The sequence below is a fragment of the Scyliorhinus canicula genome, chromosome 14, assembly GCF_902713615.1.
Source record: "Scyliorhinus canicula chromosome 14, sScyCan1.1, whole genome shotgun sequence".
Classification (NCBI taxonomy): domain Eukaryota; kingdom Metazoa; phylum Chordata; class Chondrichthyes; order Carcharhiniformes; family Scyliorhinidae; genus Scyliorhinus; species Scyliorhinus canicula.
Window position 1 is genome coordinate 143674572 of NC_052159.1, and position 27081 is coordinate 143701652.

The 27081-nt window shown below is 45.2% G+C and overlaps 1 long non-coding RNA gene across 1 annotated transcript; it reads left to right on the top strand.

Moving 5' to 3' along the window:
- Positions 1 to 22459: 22459 nt before the first annotated feature.
- LOC119977115 lies at positions 22460 to 26218 on the top strand. The gene is made up of 2 exons (XR_005463121.1): positions 22460 to 22629; positions 25737 to 26218. It is a non-coding gene; the product is annotated as an uncharacterized LOC119977115 (long non-coding RNA).
- The last annotated feature ends 863 nt before the right edge of the window (positions 26219 to 27081 follow it).

The following is a 27081-nucleotide window of genomic DNA, read 5'->3' on the forward strand; positions in this document are numbered from 1 at the left end:
TTCGCGGACTCACTGGCCCCAACGTTGGCGCAGGCCACAATCTCACTAATACCCAAAAAAGATAAAGACCTGACGGAATGTGGATCATACAGACCCATTTCACTGCTGAACGTGGATGCGAAAATACTCGCAAAGGTCCCTGGACGCAGAAAAGGATTTAACAGAGTCAAATGGAGCTACCTCATCGAGGTACTGGAACGGTTTGGGCTAGGAGCAGGATTCACTGGCTGGGTGAGGCTCCTGTACAACACTCCCAAAGCGGGTGTCCAAACAAACACCACCAGCTCTGAATACTTCCAGCTACAGAGAGGAACAAGACAGGGCTTCCCCGTGTCCCCACACTTGTTCGCACTAGCGATCGAACCCCTGGCGATAGCCCTGCGGGACGCAAAAAGATGGAAGGGAATCCGGAGTGGAGACAGAGAGCACAGAGTCTCACTCTGTGCAGATGACCTGCTCCTCTATGTCTCAAAGCCACAGTAGGGGCTGAAGGCAATACTGCAAATACTGAAAGAGTTTGGAACCTTCTCGGGCTACAAACGTAACCTGGGCAAAAGCGCAACATTCCCAGTGAACCCAAAAGGGGGAGGGACAGAGCTGAAGGGGCTCCCGTTCAAAACGGCCCAGAGCAGATTCCGTTACCTCGGGATCCAAATAGCCAGAGACTGGACACAGATCCACAAGTGGAACCTGACCAGCCTGGTGGAGGAAGTAAGAAGAGACCTTCAACGGTGGGGCTCACTCCCACTCTCCCTGGTGGGAAGAGTGCAGACGATCAAGATGAAAGTACTGCCAAGGTTCCTCTTCCTGTTTAGATCCATCCCGATCTTCATCCCCAAGGCCTTTTTCCAAAACATAGACAGGCTAATCATGGTGTTTGGCCCACGCCGACAGGACTGGCCAAAAGCAGACGGCCGCTCAACCCATGGGGGCCCGGAGAATTGCCGGGAGGTTCTGCTGCCAACGGCCCCCTATCAGCGTGGTACGAACTCCGCCCCCGTCCGAAAAACGGCACCGGAGAAGACAGCAGCCACCGTCGGGGGTCAGAGACTCCCGCTGATTATGTGGTACTTTGCAAAGTCAACATGCACAGCATCAACCTCATTATCCTCATCAACTCTCTCCCTGTTCATCAAATAACTCAATCAAGATAGCCAAGCATGATTTGATTTTAACAAATCCATGCTAACTTTGGTCTACTGACCTATACTTTTCCAAATGCCAATTAATTTTGACATAGTTCCCTGTTGCTTTCTTCATAGCAACACTGTGGCTAATATGAGTCAATTTGCCAACCAGTCATCAGTACTAATTGTAACCCAGACAAAAAGCTTCGGCAACACATTTTGGCCCAGATTGTTAACTCTAGAAGTTTCCCTACCAGCAGTGTTAGGCTGGCTAGCCTTCAGTGGCTTGATGTATCCCTCTCCCGTTTTGTTAAGAGGAAGGAGTGTAGTACTTGCAGTCATTCACTCCTCTGGTACCACCCCCAAATCCAAGGTGGATTGCCACCAGATTTCACTGACCACTAACTGGGAGTACAGATACTCTACCAGTGTTGGTGAATGATGTGGAGATGCCGGCGTTGGACTGGGGTGAGCACAGTAAGAAGTCTTACAACACCAGGTTAAAGTCCAACATGTTTGTTTCAAACACTAGCTTTCGGAGCACTGCTCCTTCCTCAGGTGAATCCATCCTTCCTCACCTGAGGAAGGAGCAGTGGTCCGAAAGCTAGTGTTTGAAACAAACATATTGGACTTTAATCTGGTGTTGTAAGACCTCTTACAGTGTTGGTGAACACACATTTAAATCAGCAGCTTCAAATTTCTTGCACTTTGAGTCATCAAAGTTCCTGATTGGGCAGAAGTCCCTGCGAACAGAAAATTTAAACCTGATGATTTAACGATCTGTATATTAACACTCAGTACAACTGCCATGCATTATCTTTTAAAACTAACCTGAGGTTGCATTATCAAATTAATCAAAGCAGACGGGTGAAATGAGCTGCCATTTTACATAATTAATTGATTGAGCGAAGTCAAAAAATAATGTGAAAAAAGGTGGGCATTTCTACTAAACATTTTACTTAAACTTATTTTTTTAAATCCATTCTTGAGGTGTGGGCCTTGGTGGCTGGGCTAGCATTTACTCATGGTCTTCATTCGACTTTTAATTCCAGATTTTAATTGAATTTGAATTTCACCATGAAAATGGAAAAATGAAATGAGAATCGCTTATTGTCACGAGTAGGCTTCAACAAAGTTACTGTGAAAAGCCCCTAGTCGCCACATTCCGGCGCCTGTCCGGGGAGGCTGGTACGGGAAGGCGCCGGAATGTGCCGTTGCATTATGATTGGGTATGTTAAACTGGTATGTTTATCAGGTGGCACGGTGGCACAGTGATTAGCACTGCCATCTCACGGCGCCGAGGAACCGGGTTTGATCCCGGCCCCGTGTGGAGTTTATACATTCTCCCCATGTCTCACCCCCACAACTCAAAGATGTGCAGGGTGGGTGGATTGGCCAAGCTGAATTGTTTTTTAAAACTGGCATTTTTATTGCAAGTGATGCAAGATTAAGTTTGACACTCTCTTTTATAGATTCCCCCTCCCAGAGCCACAAACCATCCTGACTTGGAACTATATCACCATTTCTTCACTATTTCCGTGCATGGAACTCCCTCCCTAACAGCACTGTGGAAGTACCTACACCACATGGAGTGCGGTGGTTCAAGAAAGTGGCTCACTGCCCGCTTTTCAAGGACATTTAAGGGAGGGCAAAAGATGCAGGCAGCAATGCCCACACCCTGTGAAAGAACCATGAGAAAAAATAGTTTTATCAGTCCTGGGTTTGCGGGCCAGGAGGCGGAAGGCAGGGAGCAAGAAAGTCAGAGGGAATTTTACCAGTGTCATGACTAGTTGGGAAAAGGTCACCTGCTCCATGGAGTCAGGCATCTGATTAGCATTATTAAAGGTTCCATTATGGGTCAATTTAAAAGGTCGTTTTTGCATTTTGGCGATACCATGTGACCCAGACTCTTCCCCCCCCCCCCCCCCCCCTCCCCCACCTCTGCTTCATGGGGAAGCTATCAGCTAAATGGAGGCAGCCCACGCTGCGGCAACCCCGGGGTCCATCAGAGCTGGAGACTCAATGGCCCAAGGAAGGGGCCCTAGGCAAGGACGTCAGTCCTCAAGGCCCCAAAAGTCTTCCTGATGGGGTTTCCCCCGACTCTCATTTTCCATTTTTTTTTCACTTACCTGGCGCAGCTCCTGAAATTCTCCGGCCTGCCTCAGCAACACCTAACACCGCTCAAATCTCAGAGCAGCTGGCTCTCTGACTCGGTCGGCAGCCTCGGAGGCTACTACCCCCATCCCTAATTGGGCCGTGGGTCCGTAGGTGACCAATTAGAAAGCCGTCTACAGTTAAGTTGCTGAGTGGGCAGCACGGTGGCGCAGTGGTTAGCACTGCGGCCTCACGCCATCGAGGTCCAAGGTTTGACCCCAGCTCTGGGTCACTGTCCGTGTGGAGTTTGCACATTCTCCCCGTGTTTGCGTGGATTTCGCCCCCACAACCCAAAGATGTGAAGGGTAGGTGGACTGGCCACACTAAATTGCCCCTTAATTCGAAAAAAAATGAATTGGGTACTTTAAATTTATATTTTTAAAAAGTTGTTGAGGCGACCCAGCTGCCGTTGGGACCTACTTTGTACGTTGACATGGAGGTGGAGGGGAAGAGGGGCGGGTGAGAGGGGGGGGGGGGGGGGGGGGGACCTGATAGCCGTGATAAAATCCAGGGCCTTATATCCATGGTGCCCATCGATTAGAAGGTAGCAAACTGCTATCCAAGAAAGGGGGAAGAGAGAAGCAATCCAATTAGTTGCACTCCCTCATCATTCCTCATAGCTCTGCATTTTTTCCATTTCAACTATATACTCTATTCCCTTTTGAAAATTCTCCTGGAGTTTGCTTCCGCACCTCTTCAACAGGTTGGATTCAAAATGCGATTTGACGTTATAAGTGAACACAGCATCAAAACAACTTGCAAGGAAACTGCATTTCCTTTCGAAACAACTATTACTGTCCATTGACTTCATTTAGTGACTTCCTAAACCAGGAAACCTACTGAATGGCAGACTGGTATTGGAGCAGGATCAAACCCCAGAAAGTATTCAGTCAGTGAAAGTATTCTCCACGGCCGAACCAAGAGAATGAAAAACCCAGTCGCAGCAGTGTTGTGCTGTTTAGCCTGGAGCTTGTGGGAATCCATGTGCTTCTGCAACAGAGCCCTTAGTGACTCAGGATCTAAGCTGAGTTGTAGAATCTGTCGCGGATGCTCATATTGTTGCCAGGAGGGAATCAGACTTCACTGCTCTCCAAAGGCTCTGCTTCCACACAGATCATCTGAGTTTTCCAGCAACTGCCCCACAGGAGTGTGCGCTTGCTGTAAATGAGAATCAGGCTGCCTTCGGTCACCCTAATGATGCATCTGGTCCAACCAGCAAACTTGTTCCTGTAACGGTAAATATATTAGAAAGCAGACACGTTGAATCAGTTAGAGTAGCAGATGTGGCTTCAACAATTCCACGGGCACTTTGTAAACTAACACAAGGAGGTACATGACACCTGGTTCTCAAAGAGTGGCCATTGAAAGCCTGCAGCCAGGTATCACAAATACTCTTTCCACTGAGAAATTGTTTGGAAGGTATTACAGGTTAAGGTTTAGGTGGAGGACACAACACGTAAGCACTTAGGAGAAGGACTGTGGAAAAGCTTTCTTTTATCTCTCACACACGATACAAAGTAAGGCGATAAATCGATGGATTTGGGTTTGAATATTGTCAAGAGGCTTCTGGAAGATACTCCACATTGTTGCGGCCCCAGTGAGGCACTTTAAGGGCAACGGTGAATTCCAAATATCTGAAATAAAGAGTCGCTGAGGTCCAAAGGTACGTTTATAGGGGTGATTGGAGGGAGCAGAGGCCTCTTTAAGACCTCTTTCACATTTGGGGAAGGTTTAGGCCTTTATCACCACTTTCAGGGGCCCAGTACCACTTTCCACATGGTGGCCCCAGGAAATGGCATCCTTTTTGGCACAGCTAATTGCTGAAAAAGGGAAGTATTGTAGCTGCTACACGAGAAGACTGCATGATGCCTTAGTGGAGATCAGTGACGGACAACAACTTACATAGCACCTTTAAAGTAAGAAAGTGTCCCGAGGCACTTCACTGGAGCATTACTAAACAAAATATGGCACTGAGACTCAGAAGGAAATATTAGGCCAGTCGACTCAAAGCTTAATCAAAGTAGTAGGTTTTAAGATGAGTCTTAATGGATGAACGCAAGTTAGAGAGGTGAAAGGGTGAAGGGAGAGAATTTCAGAGCTTGGGGCCATGGCAATGGAAGGCGCAGCCACCGATAGCGGAGTGATTTAAATAAAGGAATTCTCAAGAGGCCAGAATTAGAGAAGCACAGATATCTCAGAGAGTTGTGGGACTAAAGGAGATTCCAGGGATAGGGAGAGGTAAGGCCTTGGAGATATTTGAAAACAAGGATGGGAATTTTAAAATAAAGACTTAGGCTGCATTCCACACGCCGGCGTGAAGACGGTGGTGTTTTACGCCAGGTAAATTGGCGCAAAACGGCCAACGATTCGCTGGTTTGCTGGGGGCTAGCCGGGAGACAACGTTGAGCTCCTAGCTCGAGCTGCCGATCCAGCCCTGAGCATTTCCGGGTCTGTGGGCGTGCATGCGCACGATGGCAGCCTGCAGCGGCCGCGCCGTGCTTCATAGCGGACTCCGCCTGCAGACCCGGACCATAAAACCAGTGCCCCACTTCGGCCAGTTGTGTGCCCCGAACCGCCCGCCCACAGTTTCCCCATCTCCGAATGAAACTCACCCACCATGACTGAGTCCGCAGCCACCACGCTAAGTTCATGACAGGTGAGACCACACGTGTCCCACGCCGTTCGTAAGTCGGCCGGTCGGGGACGGGGCATCGCGGGGCTGGCCTCTGGCAATGGCCTGATGCCATGGATACATGGCATGATGTACACCTAGCGTATGCGACTTTTCAGGGCATCAACGGGGATTCTCCACCCCCTCACCGAATGCGATTTCGGCGTCAGGGGGTAGAGAATCCAGCCCATTGTTTTGATATTGCTTCGTCGGGCATGTAGTTTAACATACTGATTAACATACTGCTGGATGTGTAAATTGCTTGGTATACATCATCACCGTAAGTGATACAAGTTAATATGTGATGTAGTCGTTGGAACTGTATTGATGAGCAGGTATGGAGAGCTCTCCTGGAATCCTTTTATTCTTCAATGAAGAACCTTTTGTATAGATTCCCAATCATTATCCTCGTGTCTGTGTTCAGAGCCAATAATACAAAAGACATCACTTGAGTGGAAGCCAATGTAGGTCAGCAAGCAGAAGGTTTATCGGTAAATGGGACTTGATTTGCAAGTAAAAGGACAGCAGTCTTCAATAGTGTCTTTCTGTGAGAGGCTTTTATTGAACAGCCTTAAGAAGTTTGCCTCCAGGAGCAGACATGGTCACATGACTACGGAAAGCCTGAGGTGCCAATCAGACTGATAACATTTCAAAACTCAGTGTGAAATAGGACATAGGCAGCCGAGTTTTGGATGAGCTCAGGTTTACCCAGGCTAGGATATGGGAGACCAGCCTGGTGTAGATTGTAACAGCTAAGACTCACAGTGATGAAATTGAACTCCTTTCCATTCACATAGATCGCGATAACCAAGCAAAGAAAGATGAGTATCAATAACCTCTTTGATGTAGTTATGGACAGTAAAATGATATTGCTAATGTTCCCTCTTCTAGTTTGGTTGGAGGCAAAAGCATGGTAGCTAAGGGCCATGGCCAGCTCAATACCCAATAGTGCTGTGATGTGGAGATGCCGGCGTTAGACTGGGGTGAGCACAGTAAGAAGTCTTACAACACCAGGTTAAAGTCCAACAGGTTTGTTTCAAATCACTAGCTTTCGGAGCTCTGCTCCTTACTCAGGCGAATGGAGAGGTAGGTTCCAGAAACATTTATATAGACAAAGTCAAAGATGCAAGACAATACTTTGAATGCGAGCATTTGCAGGTAATTAAGTCTTCCCAGATCCAGAGAGAGGGATAATCCCAGGTTAAAGAGGTGTGAATTGTCTCAAGACAGGACAGTTGGTAGGATTTCACAAGCCCAGGCCAGATGGTGGGGGAATGAATGTAATGCAACATTACATTCCGGTTGAGGTCGTACTCATGTGTGTGGAACTTGGCTATAAGTTTCTGCTCGGCGATTCTGCGTTGTCATGCGTCCTAAAGGCCGCCTTGGAGAACGCTTACCCGAAGATCAGAGGCTGAATGCCCTTGACTGGTGAAGTGTTCCCCGACTGGAAGGGAACATTCCTGCCTGGCGATTGCCGCGCGACAACTAGTGCTGTGTTTGAGGTTATCCAGAGGCCTTCTTCAAGCAGATGACTGTTAATGTCTTCTGGATAAAGGAGTGTTTCCAGAGATAGTGGCCTTCAGTTATTGTCATGAGGTGGTGGCTGGACCTTCAGAGGGAATAGTGTAAAAAGAAACGAAGATCTGACATCATTGGCAGCCACCCTTTCCTCCTCCTCGCAAATTGAATGACACTAAAAACAAAACCCACTGCCACAAACAATCCAACTGCACAAAAATCAGCAATAACACTCTCTGATTTCGAGCACGTGAAGACCTTCCTGAACTCCAGATGTTATTCTTTCTGGGTGAGGTTACTGGCATGTGGGATGGACAAAACGTTGCGGACTCCCACTTGGCTAGTAATTGTTTCGGAATTGAAATGCAGAATAAGCCTAAACACTGCTTTATGTGCTGGAACACAATGCCAGTCCCAAAGCCTTGTAGCAATGTCATGACACTATTCAGTAAGTGGGAATCACATGAACTCACAAAGCCCTGCAATTGTTGTTCTGTTTGACACGACTTCTCCTGGCATAATGGTTTACATGGACAAGACCATAATGTTTGTGGAGAAGGTGTGGGGTGGTTGCGGGGGCGCAGTTTGCTGTTGGGGGGGGGGGGGGGGGAGGTTGAGTTATTTTCTCAGTTGACTGAATCAAGCACTCCGCGTCACCATATTCAATATGTGGATGCCTGAGACCACTACTTGGCCTTGAAGCCACAATTCTTTCTTTCTGGAAGAGTGCAGAGACAAGCATGTTTATAATGCAGCAAATAATTCCGCTGGTATCATTTTATTAATATTTTTTGTGCGCTGGACAGAGCTTTTGCAGCCATAATTCCCAAGACAAGCTCCTGATATTTCCTGTGCCTCCAATGGGGAGGGGGGAGGGGTGGGGGTGCCTTTGGAATCATTGGAACATACAGCACAGAAAGGGACCATTCGGCCCATTGTGGCTGTGACAGCCCTTTGAACAGCTAACAAGTTAGTCTCTTCCCTCCGCTCTTTCCCACAATGTTTGCTTTACAAGCATTTACCCCTTTTTGATAATTACTATTAAATCTGCTTCAAACGCTCTGTCAGAGTGCATTTCAAATCATAACAATTCACTGAAAAAAATCTTCTTTCCCCCCCACACCCCTCCTGCCTTACCTTAAATTACATTAAACTTGTGACCTCTAGTTACCACCCTTCCTGCCTGTCAAAATAGGTTTTCCACATCTACTTTATCAATACCCATGTTTCTTCAGTTACATTATCTATCGGCCCGCAATGTTTTCAACAACAATAATAATCTTTATTAATGTCACAAGTCGGCTTAGATTAACACTGCAACGAAGTTACTGTGAAAATCCCCCTAGTCGCCACACTCCGGCGCCTGTTTGGGTACATTGAGGGAGAATTCAGAATGTGCAAATTACCTAACAGCACGTCTTTGGGACTTGTGGGAGGAAACCGGAGTACCTGGAGGAAACCCACGCCGACATGGGGACTTCACACAGACAGTGACCCAGCCGGGAATCGAACCCGGGTCTCTGGCCTACTTTCCAAAGGAATTGGATTCATACTGGCCAATCCCATTTTTACCTATTTCCCTTACAGCTTACAATGGGGAATAATTTCCACATCGGAAGTTTCAGTTGGACTCATAGCCTTAAGCAAGTGGTGAAAGGGCAAGATGTACTTTCCCATTCTGTAACAAAAGGGGGGTGGGGGAAGTACTAAATAAATTAAGGGAGGCTGTTCAAATACTTTTTGGAGTTCATTAAATTAGAGAAGGTGAAATTTGCCCTGAGGGGATCAGTACTTTAGGCGGTGGCAGCCTTTAGGCGGTGTTCTTTAGGCAGTGGCCTTAAGCAAGTGGTGAAAGGGCAAGATGTACTTTCCCATTCTGTAACAAAAGGGGGGTGGGGGAAGTACTAAATAAATTAAGGGAGGCTGTTCAAATACTTTTTGGAGTTCATTAAATTAGAGAAGGTGAAATTTGCCCTGAGGGGATCAGTACTTTAGGCGGTGGCAGTTCTTTAGGCGGTGGCAGCCTTTCCTGGACTTCCTGGCAGAACGGTAGGGAAACAGGCCGGCAGCAGCAGCAACCCGGGGGGGGGGGGGGGGGGGGGGGATGGAGGGGGGGGGGGGGGTTTGGATTGGTGAGAGGGAGAACTGTGTACATGGGTTTGTGGGATGTGGCGGGTGTTATCTCTTTCCCTTTTGATGTTTGGGTGTTCTTTTGTTTTTTTCTTTTGTTTGTAGTTGCTCTTGAAGTTGGGTGGGTATTGTTCTTGGGGTGTTACCGCGGTTGTTTTGTTAATAGAGCTGAGATGTTTATATTTTGTAAAAATTTCAATAAAAATTATTATTTAAAAAATTTTTTTGGAGCTATCTGCGTACTGCACCTATTTCACTGATTGAAGAAAATTTTAATTGGAGGCCAGCAGGAGGATGATAACCTGTACTTAATTGTTTGCGATATTGATTTATAAATCTTGCTCATTAATTTAAATATATTAAAATAAGTAGGTTAATGCATCCATTAAAATAGGCGGTAAGCTACTATGAGCTAATGCCACATGCAGTGAATCGAGTTCTTAAACCTTTTTGTCTCAAAGCCAAAAGCTGACACCTATTTTTTTGAAATATCAAGTGACATTTCTGGACGCTAATGATAAATCCATAAGGAAGCGTTAAAATATTTTTATTAGCAGACCTGCAAAATAAAGATTAAGTATTCAGTTCCACACGATGCCTGCATTATGAAACACAATGGTTGGTAATTGGCAAAGAAAATCAGTTAATGTCACTGGATAAAAAAGCATGCTCTTGCTACGTAGGCTGCAGTTTCCTTTGTCCTGGTGGGGCTGACTGAGCCAACAGATACAGTAAGCAGCTGAATTTCCCCTCCAGAGCAGACCCTGATGCCTGTCATGAAAATACTAGAGGCAAAAAATGAAAGCTGTTACGGCATATCTTGCACAGAATTCCTCTACTCCTGCCGAACTGCTCCCATTTATAATATAATATACCACCCTTCTTGTGATCAACAGTTATCTCCTACCAAAGTGACAGTCTCTGTACAGCAGAAAGACGATTATTTTCTCAATCATTCAATGCGAGCAAGGGGGATTCCCATCCCCCATGCACTCAATGATGAAATGCAGTTAGGGTTGTCATTCTGTTAATAATGATGTTTGAATGGAATCCATTTTACACCGGCAGAGAATTTTTTTTCTCTTCTTCCCGGAGAATTTTATAAATATATTTTCATATTACTGCGCGAAACGAGGAATAGTTTTAAGGTCATTTTTTTTTAAAAAGATGCTTCATAAAGAAGCTTATCACGAACACTTGTAGAAACAAGACATCAGTTCGCCCCAAGACTAGTCGCATTTAATTCAGCGTCTTGTCTCAGGGACTTGAAATCTCCAATTTTCCCACTGACTATATTAAAATCGCATGCATTACAAATTGAGACAAGTCCCTTTTAGATTATACTGAACCTCTCTGCACGTTAACAATTGCAGTGCCTTATGAGGATAAGAGTCAGGAAGCAACAGTTTGGATGCAAACAAATAAGTAACATTCATTTAAGGTTCATACAAATGCATAAGCCTTACTCATTCTTATTCGGAAAATCTTCAAACAGTTCTTGATTCAGTACTTAATTTTGCAATGGTTGGTTTGTTTTAGAGTAAGTCGATATATTGAACAGTCACTTAACGATTAAGCAATACCTGAAACTATTGTATAAATGGTTAAGCACCGGGCTAAATAGCTGGCTTTTAAAGCAGACCAAGGCAGGCCAGCAGCATGGATTCAATTCCCGCACCAGCCTCCCCAAACAGGCGCCGGAATGTGGCGACTAGGGGCTTTTCACAGTACCTTCATTTGAAGCCTACTTGTGACAATAAGCAATTTTCATTTTCATTTTTTTCAAATTCTACCAAGAACAAAGAAAAGTACAGCACAGGAACAGGCCCTTCGGCCCTCCAAGTGCGGAAGATTCCGCCCCTTCAGGGCGGCCCGATGCTGGAGTGGTTCAGGCCACTCCTTGGCGCCGGAGTGGCCCGCCCCACCGGTTCGCGGAGAATCCCACCCCTTATATGTTTCAATAAAGTCGTCTCTTACTCTTCTGAATCCAACAGATACAAGCCTAGCCTGTCCAACCTTTCCTCAGAAGACAGATGCATCTGCGATAGGTATATTGGTAAGTGTTGTGTTCTGTGTTCTTGTCTTGCAATGAATCTACAGAACTGCCGGTGACTTAACCAAAATGATGATATATTAGTGTACATAGTAAGGTGACAATCAGAATCTTATGCAGACCAGGTTATTGCAGAGTTACATTAAACTCTCCAGGAACTACCCTTATGTGCGACTGTCCTCATCTACGCCTTACAGCCTTCTGCTGGTAGCCGGATGTCACCTGACTGATGTCTGACGCCACCTGCTGGCGGGAGATCACACTGCTGAGTACATGTAATATTATCTACAGGCATATTTCCACAATAAGGTCAAGTAGTATTTTCCCTCCTGTAGGTTCTTTCACCACCTGTCACAGACTCAGTCTATCAGCTTTGGGACTTGTGCTATTTGGTCAGTTGTAGTGCTACGTAGTGTAGATGTGCTGGACCCATGCCTGGTTTTATCATTGACTTGACCAAATCTTACTCGAACTCACTAAGAAGTGGGTAATGACTGCATGCAACTCACAGATTTGCATAATTGTTATTTTAAGCAGTTCTGGACCAGCCTAGCCTCCCTATCAGCACAGCTCTATCTCATAGAATTATTTCATAGAATTTATAGTGCAGAAGGAGGCCATTTGGCCCATCGAGTCTGCACCGGCTCTTGGAAAGAGCACCCTACCCAAAGTTAACACCTCCACCCTATCCCCATAACCCAGTAACCCCACCCAACACTAAGGGCAATTTTGGACACTAAGGGCAATTTATCATGTCCAATCCACCTAACCTGCACATCTTTGGACTGTGGGAGGAAACCGGAGTACCCGGAGGAAACCCACGCACACACGGGGAAGATGTGCAGACTCCGCACAGACAGTGACCCAAGACGGAATCGAACCTGGGACTCTGGAGCTGTGAAGCGATTGTGCTATCCACAATGCTACCGTGCTGCCGTGCTATCTGTGGAACATATGCCACTTCAAGGGAACCGTACATAAGCTGCACCTAGAGCTGGGAAAGAAAGGAAGAACTTGCATTTCGATAGTGTGCTTCTGATCTCCCACTGCCCCAAATACACTTCACAGGTAGCACACTATTTCTGAAGTATAGTCACTGTTATAATGTAGGACGTACTGTGGCCAATTTGCACTTGGCAAATGCCAATGGGATAATAACCAGGTTATCTGTTTTTAATAATAATATTGCTTGAGGAATAAACACTGGCCAGAAAATCAGGGAGAACTCTTCTTCTTTTGTTCAAAATAGAAGGCAAATACAGTCTCTCTCTGACAGTGCAGCACTCACTCAGTACGGCACCAAAGTGTCAACTTCAAATAATGTACAGAAGTTCCTTCTGTGGGCCTTGAACCCTTAACTTTCTGGCTCAGATGTAGGGATATTACTAGTGAGCTATGGTTGACACATAAATGATTTACTTCTTCAGACTCTAGCTCCCACTCCCATTTCATTTTTGTATTCCCCTTTATTGAATCTGGAGAGAGCTGGAACCAACTTGATGGACAATGACACTCATCATTCCAGTGTACATCCAGAGACTATTAGAGTCTATGCTATCATCTCTCCTGACAACAACAAATGCCAAAACTCCAGCCAACCTTCGCACAGAGACAAATCAGCAAATGGTATTGGATGAGTTCCGTCTGCCCAGGAACATCCTCTCGAAACGCAGCCAGCAACTCCCTCTCAGGTACCAGTTGCCATGGGTCGCATTAGTCCTACTACTTTTTTGGGGGTGGGAGAGAGAGGTATCCCCCCACTGCCGCCCTGCCACAGAGGCTGAGGGACACAGATTTATGAGGCAGCACCATTGCAATGAAAGATATGAAAAGCCAGCTAAATTATTCATCAATTCTATTGACCTGCACATCCCCTATCTTCGATAATCTACCCAAAGCCCTCCTGCTTCATAGTTCTGACTGGTATGAAGTGTGTGATGTGAACGGGCGGCACATGGCACAGTGGTTAGCACTGCTGCCTACGGCGCTGAGGACCTGGGTTCGAATCCCGGCCCTCTGTCCGTGTGGAGTTTGCACATTCTCCTCATGTCTGCGTGGGTTTCACCCCCCACAACCCAAAGATGTGCAGGTCAGGTAGATCGGCCACGCTAAATTGCCCCTGAATTGGAAAAAAATAAGAATTGGGTACTCTAAATTTAAAAAAAACAGAAAGAAAAAAAAGTGTGTGATGTGAAGAATGCTAAGGAGTATGTTTGGAATGAGAAAGAAATGCATTGTCATGTGTCCTTCTTATTATTAGCCGGAGGATATGATGAAAGGACAGACCTATTGAGGTTTTTTTTTTATTCATTCATGCATCACTGGCTGGGCCAGCATTCATTGCTCTTCAACTGAGTGGCTTGCTGGGGCATTTCAGAGGGCAGTTAATAGTCAACTGCGTTACTATGGGTCTGAATTCACATGTAAGGGTGACAGATTTCCTTCTCTAAAGGGCATTAGTGAACCAGATGGGGTTTATGACAATCAACAATGATGTTCGTTGAATTCAAATTTCACCATCCAGCATGGTGGGTTTCAAACCCAGGTCCCCAGAGACCCTGGGTCTCTTGATTACTCGTCCAGTGGCAATATCACTACACAGATGCCTTCTCTGGTACAGTGTTTGAAGTGTGCGTTGTCAGATACTGTTGAAAGAGGCAGAGGGTGTGCTCATATTTGCTGCTCTTGTGAGTTCATTGAACCTCGTTGTACATTGAACCCGAGTTCTGAAGTTGATGCTCGTGGAAATTGGTCCCATCAGCTAGCTCTGGCAGACTTGGTAGATTGTGGTCTTGGGATACTGCTGCTGGTGAAGACTACCTTCCTACGGCTCTTGCATCATCCACTGGAACCTCCAGAGAGGCATCAGGAAAGTGGTGGAGGTAGTCCTTCTACCATTTTAGTGGCCATAATACCCTGTAAATTACACAATGAAAAATCCACACTTTGGCTGGTACTTTCCCATTTTAACCCAGCATTCGGAATCATGGCAGAGAGTCAGGTGGTGGACTGCCCAGTCCTAGCCCTTCAGTCAAATGGAAATGAGACCGTGACAGCCGTGTGTACCATCTACAAGATGCGCTGCAGTAACTCAACAAGGCTCTTCAGACAGCACCTTCCAAACCCACCACCTCTATCATCTAGAAGGCCAAGAGCAGCAGATACCTGGGAACATCCCCCAAGTCACTCACCACCCTGACTTGGAAATATATCGCCATTCCTTTACTGCCGCTGGGGGGAAATCCTGAAATTCACAGTAAGGATGAGGTCAAGTAGGATTTTCCCTACACCTCAGGGACTGCAGCAGTTCAAGAAAGCAACTCACCACCACCTTCAATGGGGCAACTAGGGATGGGCAATAAATGTTGGCCTAACCAGCGAAGCCCACATCCCGTAAAAATGAATTGGAAAAAAAGTCAAATGGAAATGAGGCCTGGAAGCTAAAAGCATCAATATATTTAAAAGGATGTTAGATAAACACAAGACCGAAAAGAGTCGAAGGTCATAGATGAAGAGGCATGGGAGGATATTCATGTGGAGCTTTGGGGAGCCGAATTTACTCCATCATACAGAGTTAAAGTTGGGCTCGACCTAACAAATTGCCTGTGGCATCCTGAGGGTTGACCAACTATCCCACAAACCCCCACCCCACCTAATGGATTTGTGCCCCGAGTTAAAATCAGGATTGTTGTTTCTTTTTTTCCAGCCCTTTCAATGCGCTCTGATCGGAAGTGAAAATGAAACCGATTGTAACGGTTTGAAACATTTGCTGGTGGCTTAACTGCGAGTATACGTGAAAGAAAACTGAAACTTATTCACTTTTAGAAGTTGTGGTGCTAAGGTGTGATACATGAAGCCACACACTAGACAGTCTAGTGGCCCAAAACTTGCTTCACGTCTTCAGCATGTCTTTGACATCAAGCTGACATTTTCACTTATTGAGACTTGTCTCATGTGCTGAATCCTGCTTCTGATAGGTTTTTAACCTGTAATTTCTACTCTGTAGTCCTTGCCATTTCAGATCGGGCCTGGGTTGTAGTAATATAGCAGTGCAATGATACAACGGTAGTCAATTGCCATGAGTCACCCCGCCAAAGCATCAAGCTTACCGTGAGATCAAAGATTTATATCTGGTGACTGCACCAGCCTATGGTCATTGGAATGCATTGCTTTCAAGCCTACAGTGTGAAAATGCTTCACAGGGCGAATGCTGGACTAAGGAAGCTTTTGGAGCAGCCTATTTCACCAGAGAGAGCTGACCTTAGTAGTGTGGAGGGCTTGTGAAAAAGTAAAAAAAGTCTCTGCCTCCCTCCAGACTGTAACCCGTTGAGATACCCTCAATTACGACACAGGAGAGAAGATAGGTAATTCAAAGGCTTTAATCACCTGGGAACTGAACAGCAGCCGAGAAGTGTGCTCATCACATGCTGCCGAGTGAGCCTCATCTTATATACCGTTTCCTGGGGTCGGAGCCAGAGGCGGAGTCCCCCAGGGTTCCAAGCCCGGTCTTAAAGGGCCAATGCATTAAAGGTAAGGTACCGTTACAGCAGCTACTGATAACATTCATCACACCCGTGAAAGTGAAGAAGGATTGTAACACACTGCACGCATGACATTCTTAATTGTAAGGGTTGTTACTGATACATAATGCAAGTGTCAATGAACTGCTGAGCCTTCTCCAGAATGAGAAGATCTTATGAAAGATATCATCGACAAGCATTTTATAACCAGAGTCTCTGGTTATTGACTCACTGAAATCACTTTGCAATCTCAGCACTTCGGGTTGACAGTTCGTACTTTCCAACTTTGCTGGTACTTCAGTTTTTTTCTTATTGACCATTACTGACTTTGATACATCAGCAATATTAATTGGATCAGTTCTTTGGTCAACTGCATGGGTATTCCACAATGTATTACTATTCACAGGAAAAACTTTCAAATTGCAACATTCCATACCATCCATCTTCTTCTCCATTTCCTCCATTTTCTTTTACTGTCAAATTCAACAATCTCACTGCTCTTCCCATGTCAAAGTTCGAATAGTTTGTTAGTTTTGCTTTTTAGTTCTGCATTCAACAAATTATTCTGATTTACCAGGACTTCCTTTTCATGTTCAAGGCATTTCCCACGATACTTCACAAATATGTCTGTGCTTGAAATTCACCAAATTTTAACTGAAGATCAACTTTTGCCAAGTTTGCTTTTTCAAATGTATCCTTTAGACCAGTGCTTCTCAAAGTCTGGGGGACGCCGCACCGGTACGCGAGCCATCGTCTGCCGGTACTTGGAGTGTTTCCAGAAAAGAAAGAGACAGTAATCCTGGATTGGCTTGTTTCGCTCACCGGTCCCTGGCACATTGGAAAAAAAAACTGCCGGTCCGCCACATCAGAGTTTGAGATGCACTGCATTAGACCATTCAAATCCTCTGTCAAAGGTTCCATATTTCCTGACTGATTCTCAATTGTTCTCATCAGTTCCCATTTTTCATTCACAAACTCCTCTTTCATATGTGTGGGTTGATGTTAATCAGGTTTTCCTTCAATTGCTTGTTATTTGCAGGAAGATTTTAGTTTAGACGGGTAGCATGGTCAGCACTGGCTTGGTGGGCCGAAGGGCCTGTTCCTATGCTGTACTTTTCTTTGTTCTTTTGTTTGTTTTGTAAGTGTCTCGTTTCTCGCCACAACCATTTTCAAACAGTTGTCAAGGTCATCACAATCAAAGGCCTGTTGCAATACAGTTGTTATCATATCACTGACATAGAACATAGAGCATAGAACATTACAGCGCAGTACAGGCCCTTCAGCTCTCGATATTGCGCCGGCCTGTGAAACCACTCTAAAGCCCATCTATACTCTTCCCTAATCATCCATATGTCTATCCAATGACCATTTGAATGCCCTTAGTGTTGGCGAGTCCACTACTGTTGCAGGCAGGCATTCCACACCATTACTACTCTCTGAGTAAAGAACCTACCTCTGACATCTCTCCTAAATCTATCTCCCCTCAATTTAAGAGGAAAAAGGCTCTCGCTGTCCACCCTATCTAATCCTCTGATCATCTTGTATGCCTCAATTCAGTCACCTCTTAACCTTCTTCTCTCTAACAAAACAGCCTCAAGTCCCTCAGCTTTCCCTCATTAGATTTTCCCTCCATACCAGGCAACGTTCTGGTAAATCTCCTCTGCACCCTTTCCAATGCTTCCACATCCTTCCTATAATGCGGCAACCAGAACTGCACGCAATACTCCAAATGCGGCCGCACCAGAGTTTTGTACAGCTGCAACATGACCTCATGGCTCCGAAACTCAATACCTCTACCAATAAAAGCTAACACACCATACGCCTTCTTAACAACCCTCTCAACCTGGGTGGCAACTTTCAGGGATCTATGTACATGGACACCGATTACTTAGAATGAAATTTATTCATCCAGTGGTTATTTAGGAATGAGTTTCACTGTAACAATTCTATTTACAAAATTACTTCTTAAATTAACTTTACAAAGAAACAGGTTCTTACCTTCTGTTAATACTTCTTACTAAAACCTTTTCCTCCACAAAACTTGCTGCAATGCAAATTGTATCATCAGCTGCCTTCTATGATTGATCTGCTCCTGTATCTCTTAAAATTTTAATTTGTTGACTTGTTTTTTTAGATAAGTAAGGGACTACTTCTCCCTTTGAATCAAAACATCCAGAACATCAAGAGCCTGACTTCCTTCACTAGTGCTCACATCTTCTCTGAACTATCTTGAGACCGATCCCTATTCTCATTGATTCTGAAAGATCATAATTTCACCTGCACCATTGCTACAGTTTTAACAGTCATTTATTTTTCAGATGTTTCCTTTCCTACTACTACAACTGGTCTTCCATTTAATTTCCAACAATCTGCCCGAATATGCCCTATTTTGTTACAATGGAAATACTTAGGCCTCCAAATGTCACTTCCACCCTCAACAGCTTCATTTTTGATGAGGTGTAATTTTACGACCATTCTCAAATGTTCCTCCATTTCTTGACTAATTATTCTATTTTCTCCTTCTCAATTTCTATCCTATTCCATTGAAAATTGTGTAGCTTCTATGGAACAATTAGTAGCCGGTAGCTAGCTCTGCTGCCTGGCGAGCAGTTTTAACTTGTTGTTACGCAACATGCATCCGAAGAACCAAGGAAATTGAATCTTCAAATTCATCCAAAAGAATCACCTCTCTAAGGGCTTCAAATATTCTCTTGATCTTTAACGCCCATATCCAATTGTCAAAATTATTTTGTTCCATCCCTCAAATGCAATGTGGGTTTGTCCTGGCTGTTTTCTTGTGTTTTGAAATTTCTGCCTATAAACCTCAGGAACCAACTCATACACACTAAAGATAGCTTTCTTTACTACATAATCTCCTGACAATGATGCATGCACCTCACTTGCTCAACCTACCAGCCTACCTTGTAAAAGTAATGTTGAAATTTATTCTGGCCATTTCATCTGTTTAACTATCTTTTCAAAATAAATAATGTATGCTTCCACATCCTTTTCCTCACATTTCAGAAGAGCTAGTATAAATTTAAACATTCCTCCACCAGTTTGATCTTGAGAACTACTCCAGCATTTTAAGTTGAAATTCTCCCTCTCCTTTTCCTTGTCTTGCCTTGCGAATCTTTCCATTTCCACTTCAAGTTTCTTCATTTGCATTTCCTTTTGAAAAGCACTCTCTCTTTCTTTTTCCTCTCTTTCCCTTTCTTTTTCCTTTCCCTGCATTTCTAGTTGAAGTTTTTTCATTTCTATTTCTTTTTCTTTTTCCTGCATTTCTAATTTCTTCAGTTCATTTCTTGTCCGTGTGGATTTTGCACTTTCCTCCTCCGTCTGCTTGTGTGTCACCCCCGTAATCCAAAAAGATGTGCAGGGTAGGTGAATTGACCATATTAAATTGCCTCTTAATTAGAAAAGAAAAATTGGGGGCGCGATTCTCCCAGCCTCGCGCCGGGCCGGAGAATCGCCGCAACCGCGCCACACCGCCCCGTCCCCAGCGCGGGATTCTCTGAGGTGTTGTTGCTCGTTCTGGGTGAGTGTGCTGTACACTCAATTTGGCTCTGTTTTATTCCTTAGCTCTAGAGTCGCCAGGTATCGTTAAGATACCGCCACAAGATTCAAGTTCAAGTTCAGACCAATAACCCAATACACCAGTTAGTAAGTTCAAACAAGACACGTTTATTATAATACAGTTGTCTACTACTTATGCATATAAAACTACAAGACTAGGCTAATCCTACCCCTAACAGGCCAATACTTATCTGGAATAAGGGAACTGCTGGATCAGGGAACAATGGCCTCTTGCTTTGTTCTGGATCCGCAGGCTTCCAGTTGGTGTGGACTAAAGGGGTCGGGAGTGTCTACTCTTGTAGCGTGCGTTGTATGACACTTACTTGATGGCAGCTGCTGACCAGGCCTCTCCTTCTCAAGGTTCTTCTACTGCAAAGGTGTTCTGCTGAGAGGGCCGGCTGGTCAAAAAGAGCAATGGGAGGCTGGTCAAGGAAAGCGAATCAGTCCTGAGACCTGACTTTTATAGGTCCCAGGCGCTTCGCATCCTTCTGGGCGGACCCTCCATAAACCTGCAATCGATTGGGTCTCTTCCCAATCAATTGATTTGAATTTCCCCAATAACGGGGCCTTTCCTCGATCACCGAGCGGTTCCTTACACCTTATTGGTGTCCTTTGTCTTAGACTCCACTGGCGCCGGAATGTCTGACCTTCCATAGTATGTTTCAATTGCAGTTAACTGTTGTCCATTGTGCCTGGGAATCACCGTGAATCGCTCACTTAATATGCGCAGCTCGTTAGTTACAATTCTGTCTGGTTGCTGTAGCAGCTAGAATACAGGGGATTCTGCAGACTGCTTGTTTCTTTGCCAATGTCCATTTTTCCCTGTAACCTTCGCTTTCTTCCATTTTGTGTGAGGAAGTGGCCAACCCAGGTGGCTACAGTGTGGAGAATCGGCGCCATTTGCGCCGGCGCATTTGGCGCGGTGCCGGTCGTTGGCCTCTGTCCGCAACCGGGCCGCCGATTCTCCAGCCCGGATAGGCCAAGCAGCCGCGTGGAAACGGCAGAGCCGGCCTCTCCCCCCCACCGGGCTTACTGTGTTCCACTTCCGGCCCCAGAACCCCCACGCCATGTTGCGTCGGGGCCGGAGCATTTTGTGAGACCAGCGCGCATGCGTCGGTTGGCGCTTCGCCACTGCTCATGCGCGGGTTGGTGCTGCCCCCAGTCCGCGCCAGGATTTTGTGAACCACTCTAGAACCGTGCTGGCCCCCTGTGGGGGCCAGAATTGCTACTGCCCGCACCCATTTCGCACCATCATAAAACGCGACAGCGTTCACGACGGCACGGACACTTAGTCCTGCGATTGGTGAATCGCGCCCTGAGTACTTTAAATTTATTTTTAAAAATGCTTTAACATTTGATTCCCAGATGGTATTAAAATTACATCAAATATTTCCTCTACCTCTGAAGTCCTACTTTAAATCTAGTTACTGTGATTGTCTCTTTAACACAGAACACCTTGCTTACTCTTCCTTGAATTCTTCTTAACAATACCTTGGTCTCTGTTCCATTAATTTCAGTCTTCTTAGACATTCTTTCAGTCCCAATTCCCTGGTTAGCTGGACTGCAACTTGTACTTTAGGAAGCCTACTTCTTTGCAACTCCCTTGTCCTGTCCAGCTTCTCCTGGCAGAGTTGTTCATTCTTCAGTGGCCTGGCTCCAACTACTCACATCCAGTTAAAACTAAGAACAAAGGAGCCAAACCCATTCCAGGCTTTGCAAATGACATTTTCAAACAAAGTTTCTGCTCCACCTTTAGTAGCGAATCCAGTCCAGGATTCCACACAAACCCTTTCAGGATTTCTTTGTCTTAACTGCTGTGAAAACTGTTCACAATGGCTTTAATCTTCGATTCCCAGACAGTATTAAAATGATATTGAATGTTTCATCTACCTTTGAAGTCTGCTGTCCCACCTTAAATATAGCTACTACGACTATCTCCTTAACTCAGAACACCTTGATTACTCTTCCTTGAATTCTACTGAACAATACCTCAGTCTTTGTTCACTTAACTCCAGACTTCTTAGACAATCTTTCAGTTCTAGTTCCATGGTTGTCCGAATTGTAACTTGTACTTTAGTAAGCCTGCCTCTTTGGAGCTCCTGTCCTGTCCAGTCTTTCTTCTGGCAGAGTTGAGAGATGTTCACTCTCCGAGATCCTGCCTCCAATTGCTATCAAATTAGCTAAACTGAAACTTAGAAGTGTTTTACCTTACAAGGACCTCCAGTTGGTTAGTAAGCCCACATGCTTCTGCCTTTTATTTATTTCTCACACTGTAGCCTGCTCTAAACACAATAGAAACACAATTGGAACTTAACCAACCCCCACACATACAAACACCTTTGTCCAGCATGAATCTAACTATAGGTTTTACCAATCCAGGCACAGAAGCACTCAATTAAACCCACCTAAATTATACCTTCCTTCTAATGTTTACCAATACAATTAGAAATCCCTTAAAGCTACCTTTGTTTTCCTAACAACTTTCCCTCATTGGTTTGCGACTCTGGTGATAGAGAAATGTTACTCCGTAAAACTTTCACATGACTCTCCCGGCAGTTGACAGTTTTCCCATCAATAATCAACAATCTTTCTCTTCTCTGCTACATTTCAGTCATGACTGTTCAAAGTTCGACTCATTGGAATTTTGACCTCTTTTTGGCCCTTTGAATTGTTTGTTTAATGACGAATAATGATTATCACCTCTGGCTTCGGCAGCAGCACTCTTAAATTATAAAGACTGTGTGTTCAATCCCATGTCCGCACTTGAGCACAAAAAATTCAAGGCTGACACTCCGGTGTCTTACTGAGGTAGTAATGCTCTGTTGGAGGTGTCACCTTTGAATGGGAGTGAAACCAAGGCCTTGACTGCCCCTTTAGGTGAGTATAAAAGATTGCACAGTACTATTTTTTAACAAGAGTAGGGGAATTATTCCTGCCGTACTGGTCAATGTTTCCCCCTCAATCAACATTACAAAGGCAGATTCCCTGTTCATTCTCAGATTGATTTTTGTGTGCTGTATGCCCATTGGCTGCTGTGTTTCCAAAACAACCGTGACCACATTTCATCAGTACTTCATTCACTATAAAGTGCCTGGGTTGTGGTTGCGAAAGACGCAATATAAATTCACGTCTTACTTCCTTCCACCCAGTTAAAAGCCACCGCTAATCTTCTCGGCTAGGGCAGCATTTGGCACACTGGATAGCACTGGGACTGCAGTGCTGAGGACCTGGGTTCGAATCCTGGCCCTGGGTCACTGTCCGTGTGGAGTTCGCACATTTCCCCATGTCTGCATGGGTTTCACCCCCACAACCCAAAGATGTGCAGGTTAGGTGGATTGGCCACGCTAAATTGCCCATTCATTGGGAAAAAAAATAATTGGGTGCTCCATATTTATCAAAAACAAATCTTGGCTGCAACTGAAGCATCCTTGCATTTTCCCAATACATAAATAAACGTGAATGAAATAAATATATCTGATGAAACTAATCCCACGGAATACTCCAGCATTACATGGGAGTTGTTACCACATCGATGTCAGTGAGTAAGCAATGATGTGACCTCACAAATTACAGGGAGATCTTGCTGAACTGGATAAGCCGGCCCACATTCCAGTTCAGTGGTGTCTCTTTCGGACAATGTTGAGAACTATAATTTCTATAATATTGCCAGTGGATCTACTGTGGCATTTCCATGGTAATGCAAACTGTATGGCATGTGCTTATTACATTTGTATTGATGGTTTATCCATTCATTTGTTCCCTCTTTCCTGCCATTCACTCGTTCATTCTATCCCCTTCTGGATTATTGACTCTTGTTCACTTTTCTGCTTCTACCTCTGACCTCTTTACCTTGCTCTCCGATTATCTCCTTGCATCTTTCTGTCATTTTCTAGTTGCGTCTGTGATCTCTTCCGTGTCTGTTTTCTCCTGACCCCGCTGTGCATCTCCCCATTCACGTGCTCTGTCTTTGGTATGGTTCCTTTGCCATCTATTCCCTCCATCTGTCCAATTTGCTATTTTGGAGCAGCGAGTTGCGGAGCAGTGGCTCTAACTCTGAGGCTGAATTTTGATGGTTGAAGGTGCCTGCATTATTTTCGGGATATGAGTGGTGGCTAGAGGAGTATTTGTTCTCCAACATTTTTGTCTGAAGACCAGTCATGCGGCTCAATCTGGACAATGTTACCATCTGCGGCTATGACCAGCAGGACCACGACGCCAACCTCCACCGTTTTCTCCAGACGGCCCAAAAATTAAACCTAACATATAACAAGGAGAAATGTGTGTTCCGCACAAACAGACTAGCCATCCTCGGCTACGTCGTGGAGAACAGAGTCCTGGGCCCAGACCCGGACCGCATGCATAGAACTCCCCCTCCCCCATGGCCTAAGGCCCTCAAGCGGTGCTTGGGGCTCTTTTCGTACTATGCCCAGTGGGTCCCCCAATATGCGGACAAAGCCCGCCCACTCTTCAAGGCCACACTATTTCCCCTGTCTGCTGAGGCGCGCCAGGCCTTCAGCTGCATCAGGGACGACATCGCCAAAGCAGCCATGCGGGCAGTGGATGAATCCACTCCTTTTCAGGTTGAGAGCAACGCCTCAGAGGTAGCGCTAGCAGCCACTTTAAACCAAGCAGGACGGCCTGTTGCATTTTTCTCCCGTACCCTATCCGCTTCAGAACTCCAACACTCCTCAGTCGAGAAGGAAGCACAAGCCATCGTGGAGGTTATCCGACACTGGAGGCACTACCTCGCAGGTAGGAGGTTCACCCTCATTACCGACCAACGGTCGGTCGCCTTCATGTTCGACAACTCGCAAAGGGGCAAAATTAAAAATTACAAAATTCTTCGGTGGAGGATTGAACTCTCCACCTACAATTACGATATCAAATATCGACCGGGGAAGCCGAGGGTGGTGAAAACTCCTTTGGAGGAGCCCAAGTGCCAGTTGGAGACATGATGGTCGCCCCCCCCACCCCCCTCCCCCCCCACCTTAACACTTCACCATCCCACACCCTCACACCACATCCGGCCAGACTCTCAAAGCTGGTCCCACAACCCCCTCACGCCTCCCTCTGGAGCTTGGCTCCACTGATACCCCAAGCATTGCTTCATTCCAGCTTCATTACGTCCTCTTCTTCGGGGACGTGGTCCCAGCAGTGGCAACCACTCGAGCCTGGCATTGCTACTTGAGCTGGCGGCCATCTATTTGGCAGGCAGTTATTTACGGTGGAACGTCCTCCCCAGATTGGGGGCTGTAGTCTCACCCTTAGCCTATTAATACTCCGCTGAATGTTAACAGTCTGTGGGACACAAGTGTAGGGATACATTCCCCACCAAATCTTCAATTGACAGGGTGGGAAATCCCGCCATTGGAAAAATCCTGCCCAAGCGTTCTTTCAGGAAAAACATGCCTGTTTATGCTCCATGAGGGATTAGTTCTGTCTCACTGTCTTTTAGATGACAGCATTTGCATTTCCTTAGAAATTCCCAGGGTTAATTCCTCCTGCTCCTGTTGGGTGATTTCTAACTGTGCCGTGCCTGAGTGGCAATGGTTTACGAGGCTGATGCGTATCCACTTTCCCCGTGCAGTAATCCGTACTGCCTGAGTCATTCCTGAAATTGCTGCCTCACCACTGACGGTTGAAACATTTAAGAACAGACAAGTCAAAGTGGACAAAGGGAATGCAAGATGTTTCAATGACTTTAAAATAATAAACTAAGAAGGCTCTGTGATGGCACTAAATGTAGGAGAGGCTGGCCGGATACATTACAATTATAGTAAATGCTGAAAGAATGCAACAGTTCAATCAACATCTGTGGAGAAAGTAGGCAAGTTAATGCTTTGGGCAGAAGTCTTCTTTGCAACAGCTGAAAGGAAAATAGGCAGTGATTTAAGCAATGCAGTAAACAGCAAAATAAACTCTGACAGTCTCCAGATATGGAGTGACCCACATGGTTTCAAAACTTTCTGTTTTCTTTGTTGCAGATATCCAGCATCAGAACTATTTCAACGTTTTGTTTGTCCCTTTTGAAGTACCATTTTGTACATTTTGTCGCACAATGTCCTTTGCAAAGCATATTTGTGTTCATTAGAGTGAGAAATGCTAGTATTGCAGAAGGCAACAATTCACATTTTGAGCACCCGATGTCAGGTTCAAGTGCTATCAGTTCTTTACTTATTAATTCTTAGAATGTGTAAGTCCAGCATTGGCAAGGCCAGCATTTATTGCCCATCTCTCCAGCTGCCCTTGGGAATGTGATGATGAGTCTTCTACTCGAACCATTGTTGATGAAGGTACTCCCACAATGTTAAGAGGAACGAGTTTCAGAATTTTGTCCTCGCAACAATCATTAAACGGCAAAATATTTCCAAGTCTTGATGGTGTATGACTTGGAGAATGGAATATGTTCTTGCGTGACGAGCAAGCCAAATAAATGCATGATATTGTCATGAGACATGTGATCTGACCATCTTGGTGTTTGTCTCTCTTTGCAAGTCGCTCCCAATACAGAACAGAGGGGAACATGAATGTGATGGTGTTCTCGTGCACAGTTTACCCTTGTGTTTTGAGATGGTGCAGGTCGTGGGTTCATGCTGTTGAAGAAGCCTTGGCAATTCTGACAGTGCATCTTGTAAATTGCAGCTATGGTCGGGAGGTGGTGGAGGGAACGTAAGTTTTTAGGTTGTCGATCAAGCGTAAAGACTCTGCCCAAACAATTGTGGACCAGTAAAATTGCTGAGAGGGTAAATTTTGTCATGCACTGCATTGGGTCACGGTGGACAATTTTTGTTGATCAAGTAACGCTCCTGTTATGAGAGGCCTTTTGACCACAAGTTGTCCAAAATGATATACACAGAGGTGGGACTTCCCTATTCAGATGAACCGACAAACGAACACATGCGGCCATGTGAATTAGGAGCCATTCAGCCCCTCGGGTCATCTCTACCATTCAATAAGATCATGACTGCTGTGTTTGTGTCCCATTTCCACCTGCATACCTAGCCCAAAACCTTTCGTTCCCTGTTTTTTTAATTCAAGAGGTTGCAAGCCAGGACCCAGTGGTTGTTTAATGAGTAAAACCATGCATTCCCCTCTGTTATACTTCAGAAAGCATGTTGATGAAGAATAGAACTGGAGCCAATTTTACATATATTTATACACATTAATTGACAGATTTGCATGTTACAAGTATGTACCTCCTAACCCAACAACCACTATTTCAGTCTCTGTCCATTTTTTGTGGCGCAAATGAATCTCCAGTTAATGGCCACCATTCAAATGAATATTATGAATATGACCAATAAAGAATAATACCCTCGTTCTCTAGGA